The sequence below is a fragment of the Rhinolophus hipposideros genome, assembly GCF_964194185.1.
Source record: "Rhinolophus hipposideros genome assembly, chromosome: 21".
NCBI lineage: Eukaryota > Metazoa > Chordata > Mammalia > Chiroptera > Rhinolophidae > Rhinolophus > Rhinolophus hipposideros.
In genome coordinates, this window is record NC_138067.1 from 45,772,156 (window position 1) to 45,790,134 (window position 17,979).

Genomic DNA, 17,979 nt, shown 5'->3' on the forward strand with positions numbered 1-17,979 from the left:
TCTAGATGTAAGTCTTGCGGCGAAATAATGGGTCTAGTCAGGCTGGTTGAGAAAAGTGAGTGCTTTATTCTGCGCTCCCGGGCGAGGTTCACCGGTCCCGGAGATGGGGACGGGGGCCGGCAAAGTCGCGCCCAGGGTAGAGGGAGGGAGGCATATATAGGACTTCTGGGGTGGGGAGGTTGGCTGAGTGAGGTGGCAAATAAGCAGCCCCCCCCCCAGCAGCAGACGGGGGGTGGGGGGGGGTGAAAGTGGCTGTATCCGGGGTTGCTTATCGCACCAGCGGTCTGCTGCCTTCTCTGGGAAACGCCAGGGGCCCCAGTCTCTGTCTGGCGAGGAGAGGTCTAATTTAGCAAAGGAGAAATGACTTGGCGCCTAGCCACTTTGGCCATGCCTGCAGCTGACTTAACACTAGTCACAACATCTCTTCTGTTTATGTATTGGTGTAGACATAAAAAAATTCTTAGAGAATTTGTGTTATGGAATGCTTAGAATATGAATTTAACTAAAAAAGCAAATTATACCAATTGTTAAGGTCTAGAATCGACCACCCCTCAATTGGACAGAGGACACACGCGATAATGCAAGTCACACAGCGAGGTTTATTTCCAGCTAGCTGGGGTCCAAGTATCTGCCCAACGCAGCGGGTTTCAACAAGGACCCGGAGCACTCCAAGCCAAGGGTTTATATAGCATCTTTAAAACATCCAGTAATTTTCCATAGCTTCAAAGAGTATACATATGGGCTTGTTCCACATTCTGGGGATTTGACAAGATAAGCTGGCTTGTACCCCACCCAGTCAGCAGTTAACAAGATAAGCTCTTTTCAAACAGGACATCTGGTCCACACCCTGTTAAGGTCATCCAGAAAATGGCTTCCTTTCTTATGCTAACCTACTCTTACACAATGTTTCTGGAGTTTACCTGAATTATAAAAATATGCAGAGAAAACAAAAGAAAATAATTGAAACATACTAATGTTTAAATAAGAGTTACCTTTGGAAAATACAATTGGAGGGCTAAATATGTATTTTACTGGTTCAGATTTTGTTTTATTTCAGAAAGAATCTGAAAAGAAATATCCAAGTAAATTTGCAGTAAGAAGGAAAGAGACCTCATCTTTAATAGAAAGCTTACCAGTTTAGATTTGCTTAGTCCTTGATCTCACTAAACTTCCTTTATTTGGGGTGATGTAGGGGCCTAAGGAAATTTGCAAATTAGTCCTTGGAAAGGGAAATGAACTTGAAGGACTGAGGGGGAAATGTAATGTTTATCAGGTCTGTCTCACCCGGCTCATCCTTCACTGAGCCCCATATTAACCTAAAGACACAGCTTTCATGATGAATACCACCTCCTCTCCAGTTCTCGAACACTGAGCCCTATGGACAGTGTCCTGCAAAAACTCCAAACTTGACCCCAGGATTCTCAGTCCTTGATCTCCATATACCTTTAATGCCTGACAGACACAGGTCCCCTATGCCTGATAGCAAAGGGATCCCAACTTCAGACCCAGGGTCTGGGAGCACCAGTTCTCCCCATGAACTCTGCCACTCATTTTTTGTCCACAGAACTTCAACAGTTGCCTGAAACAAAAGAAGACCTTTGCTATGAATTTATATTCTGACCCTGTAGACAAAAAAGGAGGAGCCACATACTAAACCTGACAAGCTCAGAGGAGGCCTGCCTGGTGGGCCCTACAAACTCAGAGACTGAAATTAACCACATAGGATGGTCTAAACATAAAAATTCTTAAATAAAGCGGGTCATGGCCGGTAGTCACATCCTTGGCCTGTAGCTTCCTTGACAAAGGTCATTCTTTACCTTAAGTGAGTCTGTCTATAGTCTTTTTTGCATCTAAGATAACATACCCTTGGAATGTCAGAGTAATCTCTTTTTCTGGACCCCTCAGGGCACAACCCACTGCACCAGAGCTGGAGACCACAGAGCCCCTCATTATCTTACTGCCTACACACAATCTCTATGTGCTATGTTAACTATCCTGTACCCATCCATATAAAAGAAGTATGTGTCTTGCCATTTTACATTTTATCCAATCTCAGAGATTTCCGCATTTTGCTTTCTCCCATCCCCTTAATCTAACACCAATGAATTTCAGGTAACCCCCACTTACGTCTCCTCCTTTGATTCTAATGTATAAAATAAGTTGCAAAACCACCATTTTCTGGAGCATTTTCTCAATCATTAGAGATTTTGCTTCCCGGCAATTGTCATCAGTTTGGCTCAAATAAACTCATAAGCTTTCTCTTACGCTAGGTGTATTTTCACCGACAGTTTGAAATTGTCTATGAAAGAAACAATTATAAAAACCACTATGGTGGTGTTGTAGCATCAGCAATACAGTGCGAATAGTTTTTGAAGAAACCAAAACATTCTTTCCTGCACAATGTCATCAAGGCCTTAGCGCCTCCACTTGCAACTACCCTGTTTCCCCGAGAATGAGACCTGGCCGGACAATCAGCTCTAATGTGTCTTTTGGAGCAAAAATTAATATAAGACCCCGGTCTTATTTTATTATAAGACCGAGGTCTTATACAATATTATATAAGACCCCGGTCTTATATAAGACTGGGTATAATATAATATAATATAATATAATATAATATAATAACGGATCTTATATTAATTTTTGCTCCAAAAGATGCATTAGAGCTGATTGTCCAGCTAGGTCTTATTTTCGGGGAAACATGGTAAGATTATTATAAGAGGATTCAGGAACATCTATATGCTCTGTAAGAGTAGGTTAGCATGAGAACTGCCATCTTAGGGGCCAGGAAGCCAGCTCATCTTGTCAAACCACCAGGATGTGGTGAAAGCCCACGATATGTATACTCTTTGAAGCTATGGAAAATTACTGGATGCTTTGAAAATGCTATATAAACCCTTGGCTTTAAGTGCTCAGGGTCCTTGTTGAAACCCGCCGCATCGGGCAGATACTCAGACCCCAGCTAGCTGGAAATAAACCTCACTGTGTGACTTGCATTATCGCATGTGTCCTCTGTCCAATTGAGGGGTGGTCGATTCCAGACCATAACAGCTCCAGTCTTTCCCCCTCTATGCATCTTAGTTCAAACTCCCTCCAGCTGTAGCAACACTGAGGTATGGTAGAGACAAATCAAATATTCCTTACAAACTTTTAAGATGATGTGAATCGACTATTCACTTTACACATTAATGTCCTAAAGCTATTAAAACTATCCCATTTAACAGGTGTTGCTGTAAACTTTTTGAACCGATACAAGAAATAAAATCTAAGAATCAGCCCATCCACAAATTAGCCTGCTTCCATTAAAAAATGAAGTTTAGTCTATCACATTAATTGGCTATTCTGAGTCACTCCTTCTGTGAATATCTGCCCTTTGAGTTTTACTGTTGTCATTTTCTTACTGATTCGTAAGAGTTCTTTATATAGTTTTCATCCTTTTTCAGTTAAGTGTTGCAAATATATTCTTCCAGTCTGCAGCTTGTTTTTTATTTTAGTAGTTTTTTATGTCTATTATACAGAATTATCTAATTTTAATTTAGCTGAAATTTAACTATCTTTCCCATTATAAGTTGTGCTTTCTAAGCTTTTTTTAAAGAAATGCTTCCCCACATGAAGATCCTAAAAACATTTTCTTTAAAACTTTTGGAGTTTTGCTGTTGATATTTTAAGGTACCAGGGGTCAGCATGGTACCATGGGCGAAATCCAGCCCACACCATTTGCCTTTGCCCTTGAGTTTAAGATTGGTTTTTAAATTTTTAAAGTCAAATAGAGATCGAATGTGGTCTGCGAAGCCTAAAATACTATCTGACCTTGCACCAAGTAAGTTTGCTGATTTTTAGAGTGTACATAAAGCATTGATTTGTGTCAAGTAGATACCTAATTTTATTTATTTTTTCCACATGAACTAATTATCCTAGCGCCCTTTTAAAAATAACTGCAATAGTTTGGCTGGCCTTTGTCCCTAGTTCCTAAGAAAGACGTAACCTCTAAAAACTTAGAATTTCCTGATTGTTTTTGTTATTCATGGAAGGGTTCTCAAACCACATAGTTTCTGCTCTGGGGAGGACTCTGTTCAGCAGCTGGCCAGCCAGAAAAGATCATGTGATTAGAAGATTGGGGCTTTGAATCAGTCTGACCTACAGGGAGTGTAGGAGGCTGGAGATTGAGCTCAACCCCAAGTCAAGCATGTTAGGTTTACAACATTCCCAGGCTTTTCCCTACGTGTCTCTCCTTTTGGCTGGTTCTAATTTATCCTTATGCTATAATAAAACTGTAATTATAAGAATAGAACTTTCAGTGAGTTCTGCGAGTCTTTATCACCTGAGGAAGGGGTCTGTTAAACCTGAGGGTGGACATGGGGACTCCTAAAGTTGTAGCCAGTTGGTCAGAAGTAAGAGTGGCCTTGGCAACCCCTGAACTTGCAGCTAGCTGGTGGCTGGATTGAGGTGAGCCCTTAAACTCAGACTTGGCTATCTGCATATAATAACCCTTTTATACTGACTTGTAATGGCATCTGTTATATATGCAATTTCCATATGTGTAGATCAATTTCAGAGCTCTCTTTTATAATTTGGAATACGTATTTATCCCTGTACTTAATACCATTAATTATATAGTAATTAATGTCAATTACTATAAATTTATAGTAAATCTTGTTTGTTATCAAGTAGAGCAAATAACTATCATATTTCTTTTAAGAATTGCTTGAGATATTCTTGACTGTCTCCTATAAGAATTTTAGGATTGGCCTGTCTAGGATTTTAAAAAGCCTGATATTTATTTATTTATTTATTTATTTATTTATTTATTTATTTATTCCCCCCCCCCATTCTTCCGCCTCCCGTCCTCACTCCGGTTCAAGCCGTTGTTTCTCAGTCTAGTTGCGTAGGACACAGCTCCCTGGCCCATGCTGGTGTTATGAGCCTTGCGCTACCCCCAGCTGGGGCAGTGTATAGAGTATATAAAATGTATTATATATGTTGGATTGAGGTTTGCAAAACAAGTTGTTTACTAGTATGGACAGGACTATGGCCACATATGTTTGAGACTTATAAGAGTGAAGTAAAAAATACGTTTGTGTGTGAAACTGAGCATAACAAAATTGAATGATAAACACATTTACCAAGCACTAAGAGGTAAAAAAACTCCTGGCAAACAACATCTGGTTATCACCTAAGAGGTAAAAAGCTCCTGGCAAACCATTTGTGGTTATCACCTAAAAAGTAAACAAGCCCAAGGAAAAGAGGATAAAAGCAGAACTCCAGAATAATGCCATGAGTGGTCTGACTGGGTGCTCGGCTAAGACTCTCTGCGAGCCTCTGGATGAGACACTATCCGACAGAGTCCTCTGCGAGGTGCAAACCATGATGATACTCCGGGACTCTCCAAAGTTCTTCCCTGCAAAACCAGCTTGCCTCAGACCCGTCGTGGGCCCAGTAGACTCTCATGGACCAGGAACCTTCTCCATTCCGATTAACTCTGGGCCTTGTTTCATTATGAAATTCTATTCTGTTCTGTATAACCTTCTGTGCTTACCAGAGCATTGGCCTCTGGAGGGACATTCACTCCCAAATAAAACTGTGTTACTTACTCTATCTAAACCTGTGTGCCAGTACTTTGTTCCCCAATCACATCATGAGTACCACGCAGGGACGTAGGGCCCTGCGGAGGGGTTAATGTCCCCTTGACTTTCAGGAATAGACTGAAAATGTGGCGACTGTCCTTCACAGGCACTCGCGATGCAGTCTGTCACCAGTTGTTGGTCGACCGCTCAAAGCAGCTCACAGCAGCTCTCGCAGGCTGCTGGCTGTTCACAATGGCCGCCAGCCTACCCCTGGCAGCCCATGGTAGCCCAGGGCCGCCTAGCTCCAGGGAGAGCTGTTGTTCACAATCTTAGCTGTAGAGGGCGCAGCTCACTGGCCCATGGGGGAATCCAACTGGCAAACTCAGCATTAGGAACACAGTGCTCCAAACACCTGAGCCACCTGGCTGGCCCAAGCCTGAGATATTTTATGGTTGTATGTCAATAGATAATTAATACAAGGTCCCTGCATACCATACTAAGTAGATTGGACTTTTTTTTTAAAAGGCCACAGTTGCAAATGAATTTATGAACAGGATTCCCAGATTAAATAAGCAAATGTTAGCTTAGGTTATAATAAAACCAACCCCCAAATATCTGTGGCTTAAAACAACAAAGTTCACCTTCTCACTCGTATTATATGTGCATGTGGGTTGTCTGGGAGTTCTGCTGTACATCATTGTCATGACTCATGATCCAGGTAGAAGGGTTAACCCCGACCTGGTATATCACTGGTTACCAGGAGAGATGGAACCAGAACTTAGAAGAGTACACACTGGCTTCTATGGCTTCTACTGAGGAGTGACAATCACTTCCCCTCTCATTTCATTGATCAAAGCAAATCATGCAGTGATATGTAACTTCAAATGGATAGAGAAATTCAGTCCTTTCCTGTGCCCAGGAGAGAGATCTGGAATATTTATGAAGAGCCTTAATGACTATCATAGCACTTCACTAAGACCAAACTATTGAGAGTATGGAAAATGAAAATGGCAGCAGGAATGGAGGTACAATTGTGCATATGGCTGCAGGTCACAGAAAGATTATTAGCATTTAAATTAGAGGGTCTGACAGGTATTAGAAACATCAGTTACAGACAAAACCAAGACCATCATGATTAAATTTTTAGATTAAGGGACAAGTCATTGATTTTAACCCAATATTCTGCATCATCTTCTGAACACATGTGTGTTGGTGCAGCCTCACTCACACTGGGAGCCAACCTGGATCTCTGCCTCAAGGGATTGAGGGCTCGTTAGTAATGCCAAATGCGCACATTTGCCTTCTGTCTTTTGGTAGTGTTTTTACAGCTCATTGTCACTGTGTTCCTTGTTTTTCATTATAAAAATTTAATCATATAAAAATAAAATTCTTATGCTATTACATTGTTTTGTACACCTGAAACTATTTTTTTTAAAAAAGGAAATAAATAGACTTCTTAATTTCTGTGTACCCACCACCCAGCATCAATAGCATGCCTTCTGTTCATCATTTTTGTGATTGAGGAATTATGTGATAAACAAGGGATCCTTGTGTTTATGCAATCTAATGCTTAGTATAGGACAAGTCTTGATGTCAAAATGCCGAAAGCTCTCAAATCCACTCAGTGATAATAAGAAGGTCCCAAAAAGAGGCCATCACCAGATAAGTCCTCTACAGCAATATCTTCAATATGCTAGTTCTCCTGAAAACCCACTGCCAATTTTAGGGTTGTTACCTGTTATGATAGAATGGAGAGGTAAACCTATACCATGTAGTGAGAAGATATCATGTTTTTCCACCAGTTCCCACGTTGCTGATAGTCAGCACAATGTGACAAAAGAAGAAGATTCTGCAACTCAGAAAAGTCTTTCTCATTGGTACATGTTCTTGCACCCAGACAGGACCTGGCTAGTAAGGAAAGCACAAATGGGGTCAGCAATGCAATTGTTAACTACTAGTCACATCATCATGAAACAGGACTAAATCACAAATAGAAAGAACCAATGAGTTTGCCTTGTGAGCGCTAGTTTATCTAACCTCCAGTCTCACAAGATCAAGTAGATACTTTAAACATATTAAAGAAAGTTTGGGTTTAGGATTAAAATTTAACCTGGAAAGGAGGCTTTACTTAACTCTTGGTTGTTATCCAATAGCAGTTAATTCCCTGCAAACAGGGTTTGAGGGTAAGAGACCCAGAGAATGAGCAAGGATGAGGAATGATGAGACAGACATCTCCCACCTTTCTAGTGGAAAAGTTATTCCTCTATTGAGACCCCTTTTAGTATTTTGAATATGTCAAGGAAAAGTTGGAAAGTACTTATCTGAATGTAGGTACAGTGACTTTCTTGTTGGAAAGTGGTTTGGGGGCAGAGCTGGTGAGGGTCAAGGTATGTGAAAACTCCCAATTCACTAAAATGATTTTGCTGTTACGAATCACTGTCTTCAAAGAGCAGTGCCCTAGTCAAGTTCCTGTGCTTTACACTCAGGATAGTGGACAGTGCCCAGGCATTACTGAATAAATCCTTTGGAAATGCAAAGTAGAACAGTGTTCTTGTTTTGCTGATATGTCATATTGTACTTGAGATTTCAATCACCTTCACACCCTCAAGATTCCCAAACCTTGCCCACGTACAAGAATGTTGGTTCCTGAGTTTGGAATAGAAAATCTGTTAGCGTCCCTGGGATTAATATTAGTTGTACCCCCTGCTTTTTTTCTCATGCTATACTGCATCGCTTAAGATGCATGTACCAGCTTGTCTACACTGCTTATGGAAAATAGGGAGATGGATGATTTACACCCCTTCACAGGTTTTGGCTATGTGACCACTGCATATAAAAGACCTCTCAGTAAACATGCCTTGGTTCTCCTGAAACTGAGATACTTCATGTGTATTTTGGTGGTTTGTGATTTGAAGATGAATAGTGTTTGATGCAACTGGAAAGGGTCCCTAGAATCTGTGTCTGCATATTGCAAAACAGCTTGATGATGACCTGTGCTTTTTTCTTCCCCCTTTCTCATGCTATATGGTAGCTTTTGACTTATTGGAGTCAATATAACTTGTGGAGTCTCATGTGCCCACTCAGTCGCCTTAAACTAGGTAACTGCTATAGTTGCAGTTCACCCTTTTAATGTGAAACACTGTGCTGGAAAAGGAAACCTATTTTTGTAAAATTAAAATCAAGCTCATTGTATTTGAGTTTAATCCCCATGTAAGAGAAGAACTTATGAAACTTTCCAGTTATATTCTACAGGGGGATAATGAAAACAACTGTAAAGTCTGGCTGATGCTCTTTCAAAGGGAAGCATAATTGGTGCAGTATGGGGAAAGTAGAAGCCTACTTTATTTGACCATAAAAAGAAGCCACGTTTTTAAAGTAATACCAGGACTAAAGCTAGTATTTAATTTCTGTTTTCTGATATCAGTGACCCTCTCTCAAACTGTTTAGAATTCTAACAAGTATAAAATCTGTGAATAGTCATCATCTTCAAACCATAAACATCTGGCTGGTTTAGAAGAAACAAAATTCTTTATAAAGATGATGACTTCTGGTATATTTCATCCAAGCTAAGATACCTTTGGTTGTATGATGCACCACTATTTTATTTTATGTATCACGTTCTCCATTTAAATATGCCAAGCCATTAACTGTATGCTGCATTTTACCTTCAGCATTGGTAATATGTGGTGAAAATTTTCTAACTTAGAACCAATGAAAAAAGTTATACTCAAGAGAGGCTCAAAATCTTTCAGGCCCATTTACTAATACCAGAAAGTGAGGGGAGGGGGCAATATTAAGTATTTTATTAAGATTTCTTATTAAATAATGGACCATGTAATTCAATTACAATTTATGTAGCATTGAAATGATACAATTTAATGCAGATATTCTATGGGAAAGTTTTATGTACATTTAAGCACATATACTAGGGAGTCCCCATTGTTACATTAACACGTGCAACAGCAAAATATGAACAATCTTTATGATAAAAATAGGTACAAAACACACATTTTTACATAGTTCTGATAAAATTTTTGCTTTTTCTGACAAGTGTACTTATTTACATATTAAATACTTTCTATAATTTTTATTGTCACAATTACAGAAAATGACTTCCCTCATAAAATGATACCCATGAAAGCGTGATTCCCCAGATTCTATAAAGTATAAAACTTTTTTCCTCAGTGTCAATTCTCCAATAGCTAAATCTGTTGCTGAGAACATCCCCACAATCAATATGTACAAAGATGTTCCTTCCTATTTGTTCCCTTTGAAATACCAATCAATTGGTATTTCTTGTGAAAGGTATTTCCTGTCTGGTGTTCTACCCAGTACTATTCTCTGATAAGTAGTGAGGTGTGCGTTTGAGAAGAAAGCATGTTCACATCTGCTGCAACCTTAAGGTTTCCCTCCTTTGTAAACTCTGGTGTAATAACCTATTCACGCTCAATGACAAATTTCGGATATTTACTTTATTCATGATTTCCCTCCTCTATGGGTTTTCTGATGTAAAATGAGGCTGAATTTGTGGAAGAAAGTTTTCCAGCACTCACTGCATCCATAAGGTTTCTCACCTGTGTGAGTTCTTTGATGTATAATCAGATGTGACTTCTGGGTGAAAGATTTCTGACATTTACTACATTCATGGGGTTTCTCTCCAGTACGTGTTTTCTGATATAAAATGAGGCTAAACTTAACAGGAAAAGTTTTCCCACATTCACTGCATCCATAGGGTTTCTCTCCTGTGTGGAGTCTCTGATGAATAATGAGGCTAAACTTGTGAGAGAAAATTTTCCCACATTCAAGGCATTTGTAAGGTTTCTCCTCCGAGTGAATTCTCTAGTGAATAAGGAGATACGACTTCCAGCTGAAGGCTTTGTGACATTCACTGCATTCGTAAGGTTTCTCTCTGATGTGAGATCTATGAGTAGTGAGGTGTGACTTTTGGGTGAAAGCTTTCTGACATTGACTGCATTTCTAGGGTTTCTCACCTGTATGAATTCTTTGGTCTAGGATGAGACTAAACTTGATAGAGAATGTTTTCCCACATTCATTGCATTCATAGGGTTTCTCTCCCATAGGAGTTCTCCAGTGAGTATTGAGGAGTGACTTTACACTAAAGCCTTTTCCACATTTATTGCAATTATAAGGTTTCTCTCCTGTGTGAGTTCTCTGATGTCTAATGAGCTCAGATCTCTGGATGAAGGCTTTCCCACATTCATTGCATCCATAGGGTTTGCCCTTGTATGAGTTTTTTTATGTAAAATGAGGCTAAACTTAAAGGGAAATGTTTTTCCACATTCACTGCAACCATAAGGTTCTTCTCCAGTGTGATATCGCTGATGAATAACGAGCTGTGATTTACTGCTGAAGCTTTTCTCACATTCACCACATCTGTAGGGTTTCTCTCCCATGTGAGTTCTTTGATATAAAGTGAGTTGTAACTTATTGCTGAAGCTTTTCTGACATATACGACACTCAAACTGTTTCTCCCCTGTGTGAGTTCTCTGATGTTTATTAAGGCATGACTTATCAGTAAAGGCTTTCCCACATTTATTACATTCATAGGTTTCTTTCCTGTATGGGTTCTCTGGTGTAAAATGAGATGGAACTTCCGACTGAAGGCTTTCTGACATCTATTGCAACCACAGGGTTTCTCTCTGGTGTGTGTTCTTTAATGCTTAATGAGGTCTGATTTCTGGGAAAAGGCTTCCCTGCAGTCACTATAGTTATACTGTTTTTCTTCTGTTTGAGTTTTCCAATGTTTAATAAGCTGTGACTCATGGCTGAAAGCCTCTACATATTCATTATATTCATTGTATTTTTCTCCAGTATGAATTTTCTCTCACTTAGTATAAAAAAATAATTTGTCATATCCATTAAATTCAACTTCATTTCTCACATAGCTTTTATTCTGAATAATATATTCTAGATTAGGTTTCAAATGTTTTCCAAGTTTCTCAAGTGTATGAGATTTTTGTGCTAAAGGGACATCAAGGTTTAAGCTCAGAGAAGGTATTTTTCCAAATGCATTATTTTTGTGGTGATTATCTGTAGTTTCAAGGTTGCCTTGGTTTTCTAGATAATCTGTATGATTATCAACTTGCCAGTTGTCTTCTAGAAAGGAGACGAATGAATTCACAATGACCATATAATAGAAATTGAATCTCATATAAAGGAAAAGGAGAAAAGAGGAAATGAAGACTGTGGGTATATAACAAAAGTCAAACATTTATAAATGGAAATAGAAAAACAAATGGAAAAAACTACAAGACATATGGGAGATGCACAAAATGAAGAGAAGAGGGAAGAATTTACAAATGCTTGGGTGAATAAGAAAAGAGAGCCACAACCACGGATTAGGGAGATGGAGATAAGGAGAAGGCAGGTAACCTGAGGACACCAGGGAGAAAGATGAATTAGGAGCAAGTTCCAAGATGAACTAGACAGGGATCAGATCAAAGTACATAGAAGAAGGAAACATATCTTTTAAAAGCCAAGCGAAAGAGTCCTAATATGGAGAGATTAAAAAGTACAGTCAATATTCATGTATGTAGGAGCTTATGTCAGCTGTTCTGAATCACATGCAGAGCTTAAAAACATCAAGATTGCTCCAAACAACATTTCAGAAGTGCCTCCCTTTTTCTGACCAACTGGGATTTTACTTCCATTTATCCCACAAGACTGATTCTTCACTCACCTAGATGAACCTGACTCTGGATTTCTTCCTCTATTATCCATGGTGTTTCTTGCTCCAACTGGTAGAACGCATCTGCTTTGATAACTTGATACCCTACTCAAGGAAAATTATAACAGACCCATGGACCCAAATACTCGGGCTACAAGGCCACTGATAAATGAGGAAGATTACATTTAATGGGCTGAACAATTTACATCTTGGCCATATAAATGCCTTTTACTTCGGAAGTGAGGAAAAAACTCTGTTAGAGGCCAAAAAGGTATCAAAATCTGTGATTCATGAAACTCAAATCTAAGAAAAGTAAGGCACTTATAAAGGCTCCACCCCTTTCATCACTGAAAAAGGAAAAACAATTGACTGCCTACATTTACCAGGGAATGCTCTGCTTACCCACTGATACCAGGTTGCTATAATTTTCCAACATCACATCTTGATACAGGTTCATCACATCTTGATACAGTGGCAGACAGGAGCTGCCACTCCTCCCAGGTGAAAACCACAGCCACATACTTGAATGACAGAGAGCCCTGTAACAGAACATTTGATTCATTCTCAAGGGATTATCATTGGCTAATATTATGAAGATAAATGGGAATTCCTTGTAATTTTTCCCATGGTAAGTCATTTAACTGTCTTCCGTATATTAGTTTTGCATTATACATTGTAGTCAAAACTATTTTTTAATTTAAATTGTCCTATCTTTGGGCTTCTATCCAATCATTCACTGATTCACATGTTCATTCATTCATTCATTCATTCATTCATTCACAAAAGAGCAATAGGATAAGGCCTCCTTAAATCCTTCAGTTTAGACACTGTTTACAACAGTGCCTATGTGTAGGCAACTATATCTTAGACATGGTACAAGGCATTCCTTTATAAATAAGACTTGCTCCTACCCCGAAGGAGCATACTAACTTGTAAAGAGAAAAATGTAAGAGCATGAACATGTAATACATTTATACAGAGCAAGTAAGAAATATAGACCATCTGGGCACCCATGGGGAGGAGAAAAAATTATAAACATTGAGCTTTACAGATGTGAATCTGGAACCAATTCTTATGAGATCAATTCTATGTTTTAGAGTGAGTTGCAGAGGGGAGAGGTGACATGGCACTGTCACCTCTGAAAAGAAGTAACATGAAAGACAGCATAATGAAACCATGAGCATTCAAAACACTGCAAATCTATTTCCTCCTAAATTGTGAAATTAAATGGCTGAAGTTAGAGTAGGTAGAGCACATTGTAGGTCTCAAAATTTTTTTTCATTTATTATTTGTTATTTACATGCTGATATGGAGAGACTTCCAAAGTACGGGTATTAAGCGCATATAATAGATTACAGAAAAGTATGTAAACTGTAATCCTGATTATAACAATGTAGCAGAAATGACTATGCATAACTTCCAAAGCCAAGGTAGAAAAGGCCATGCAGTTTTACTTTGGTTCCCTCAGAGTCCGGCATTATGCTGTGAAAAGCACAAGCCACATGGGGAGGCCATGCACAAGTGCTCTAGTCAACAACCTCAGCTAAGCTGAGCTTTTGAATCACGTCATCCTGGGAAAGAGACACGGGAATGAAGAAGCCTGCATACGATTCCAGTCCCCACCATCGTGAGTCTTTTGAACTGTGGTTCCAGACATTATGATGTGGAGACAGGCTGTGCAGTTAAGGATTAACTTAGCAAGTCTAGGTTGTCACCTCTGCTCATTCCAAAGAAAAGTTTGCCCTTGGTATTCATGAGAAATAACCTCTAAGACCTTGAAATATCTGGTTTATCTGGGAGCCTTGGATCTCACCAGATATTCTATGCTACCATGTGATTATGGTGAAGGCCTTGGGCCACACTGTAGTAGTTTGACTTCTGAAAGGGCTCGAGACTAAAGTCAGCCATTCATGTGTTCAGCCATGTCTTTGTGACTGACCCCTAATAAAAAACCCTGGACACTAAGGCTCAAGCGAGCTTTCCAGATTAGCAATACTCAATATGTGTTGTTACAAATCACTGCTGAGAACATTAAACACTGTCCATATGACTGCACAGAGAGAGACAGAAGCTTTTGCCTGGTGTCTCCTGGACCTGGCCTTATGCACCTTTCTCTGTTGTTGATTTTAATCTGTAGCTTTCTGCTGTAATAAACTATAATTGTGCATAAGAGCATTGTTGAGTACTGTGAGATCTCCAGCAAATCATTAAAGCTGAGAGTGGTCTTGGGAAGTCAAGAACATAAAAGCCATCACCATGGGGCCCTGTCTCATTTCCTGACACACTGAATCCATATAAAAATTAATGGTTTTTTTCGGTGGCTTGTTGCGTAGAAATAGATAACTGGAATTGAAAATTACAACTCAATTTAATTAACTATTTAGAACCTCATGAGCTATATATTCTAACTTTAAACAAATATTATAAACTTATGATTTACATATTCTCATTGTAAATCTGGTTGTGAAGGTGCTCTTTCATCTCAGTATTCTCCCCTGAATTCTAACATTTATTTTTTCATGTTGTATCTGGTATAAAGTAGTCCTCATAAATACTGATTAAACATATTATTTTAATATAGTATTACTAAACCTCCTCAAATCCACTATAAAGCCAAATAAAAATATAAACAAACAACTCACTTGGGACTTGGACATTTTCTGGAGCCTTACACTATCTGCTTTATTGTTGATACTGGGCTCTTCTCTGAAGCTTTAGTATGAGGTCTTTGGTCAAGGGTAGAGTGTTGATCTCAGTACTTTCACTTTCTCCCCTCATAGGAACTATTTTATCCCAGAAAGCCAGGACCTGGGGATTACAGAAATTCAATGGTGTAATAAACTGTATAAATAAAAGTATAACAGATTTTTCTGAATTGTGTGAGTCCTTATTTTTATGTGCACATATTTTAGATATACATATATATACATACAAATGTCTAAAATTTAACTATGTTTTCTTTAGGAGGTAGGTTAATATGATAGTCTAAAGATTAAAAAGGAATATATATCACCCTTTTACAATAAACATATAATTATTTTATAATAAACACAAACGACAAAGCTATCTCCATTAAATTATGTAATTTACCAAACCTGTACTCAAAACTAAATCTATATATAGAGAAATAGGAAAATATTTGAAAGTCAAATGAGAAATTTCTAAAAGCTTAAACAATGCAGAAAACAGGTATAAATACTAGAAAACTGTTTGCTAATCTGTCTTGGGTTCCTATGTGCTAGGTACTTTAATTGTTTGAGTAGTTAGTACAGATTTTTTTTTTTTTAATGAATGGGAAAAGAATCTCAGAGAAATTAAGAAACTTGCCCAAGTTTCCGTAGTAAACAGCAGAATATGGATAAAAACCTAGGTCTGCCCAAATCCAAACTCCATATTCTTTTCTCTAAGTTCAACTTACCTGTAGGTGTTTTGACCGCTTACCTGGAAAACCTACAAGAATCAATTGAAACACATTAGTAATAGTAAGGGTTCAGTAATGAAGTGAAAGAGAAACATTTTTAAAAGAGTTGCTTTTATACCTATCAGAACACAAAAAAATACAAAAAGTTCAAGGGAAAGAGAAGCTATTTACAATGACACCAAACATTGATAAAATGTAGAAATAAACTTAACATGCAATGTCCAGATCTATATGAATATTTTAATATGTCACACCTATCCAAATTATTGCAAAGATTTAATGTAACTTCAGTCAAGATTGTAAGGTGATCACAATAAAGAATACCATGTAGCTATTAACTAGACTTTGTATCAAAAGTTAGTAATACCGGAACAATTTTATTATATAAGGTTAAGTTACTTTTAAGTAATTTATAAACTACTTATGAAATGTTATCATATCTTTGTAATAAAATGAGTCCTAGAAAAGTATGGAAAAGAAAATATACCAAAATTTTAATGATGTGTATCTCTGGCTATCAGGATTTAGGATATGGGAATGTCCTCTCAAGTGTCAGAATGACCAAAAAGGGAAGATTCCAGAAAAATATGCAGTAAATTTGAAGACAAGAAGGCCAGACACCACATCTTGCATTATAAGCATTTTACCTTAGATTTGTTTATACCTTGATCATTTCAACTCAGTTTTCATTGTTGTAGAGACTGAGAGAAAGAGGTGACTTAGAGGACAGAAGAAGTTGGAAAGCAGGTTTTGCAGAAAGCACCAGTATAACTTATGAGAAGTCAATCGGCCTTCAAACCCCAAAGTTCTCCAAACAGAGACTTCGCAGGATCCAACTCCCATAAATCTCTCAGGTATCAATGCTTAACAGCATTGTACCCTATGGGCCACATGGCTACTTCAGTTCATAGTTCATGAGTTCTATCAGATTATCACAGGCCCATCCAGACCCAAACTCCCAGACCCCCATGACTCTCAGTGACCATTGGAAACCCTCAAAGATAAGAAACAATGCTGCTCCAAGCACTGACCTCCCACAGGCCATCTCATTCACTGACTACCCAGACTACCCCCAAAGAAATCACTGACCCCCTTCCCCAAGTACATCCCAAACACTGACCTCAGTCAAGGATATCAAAAACATGGAAGTACCTCCCAAGGATGTTTCAATCACTGACTTATGTCCCAAGGCTTTCCCAATCACTGACGTTCCTCCAGGGATGCTCCAATCCCCTAAGACCATCCTAAGAACTGATCTTCAAACCTTTTCAGGCACTGACACACCAAATCCTGACTTCCCAATCACTGATCTCCCATCATTTGCCCCCAATGACTCCAGCCCCCACCGCCCCCCCCCCAAGAGCATCCTAATCTCTGACCCACCCCTTAGATTGTGCCAATCACTAATTTGCCTCCAAGACAGGCCCTGTCACTGACCTCCCCCACAAAGGCTAACCCCATGCCATTCTAATCTTTCTCTACGCCATTCCAAACCCTGACCATCCCCAGGCCTGCACCACTTTCGACAATCTGGCTCCTTCAGTCACAAATGCATTCCCTGTCCCACAACATCTTGCTCCTCTCACAGACTTCCCACAGCCCTCCCCTACCATAAACCCCAAATCAAACTATGGCAAAATGCTATAGTTTTACTGAATGGTAACCATGTCCCACCCCCAAAGGTAAGCTAGGTTTCTTCATTCGTGTTTCACTTCCTGTCATGCAGGGTATCATGCGGGGTCTCTGGTCCCGCTCCCCACATAAGAACGCAGGATATGGTGAGGCCAAAAGAGAACACCCATGGAGCCATAGGTAGGGGAGTCATACCATTATATTCTCTCTGGCAGCTGAGTTGGAGACACAGGAAGCAGGAGCCACACTATCTGCAACCTGCCGTCTCCACTTCTCTGCCAACCAACCTCACTTGTTCACTGCAATCCGCTCTTGCTAGTTCAGCCATCATCTTGCTAGCCCCCATTTCCTGCTAGCATAGCCATGGCATTAGTGGCCAATGGCTCACTGGTTACAGCGGAGGCCACCTAGCCACAGCTGATGGCCATCCAATCACAGTTGATGGCCATTTACTACCTGAGCCAGCACCTTTCCACGTGAGGCCGAGAGCCCGGAAACTGCACTCCTGGCTCTGTCTCCACACTTCCTTTGATGGCATTGTCATTATCCCCAAAGTGTGAGTATTTCTGCAGACCCTTTTCTTCTCACACTGTGTGGGTAAAAAGAGCCACGATCCATCACTTCCCCTTCAGACTCACCTCATGGTCAAGTTGAATCTTTGTAGCATCTGAGTC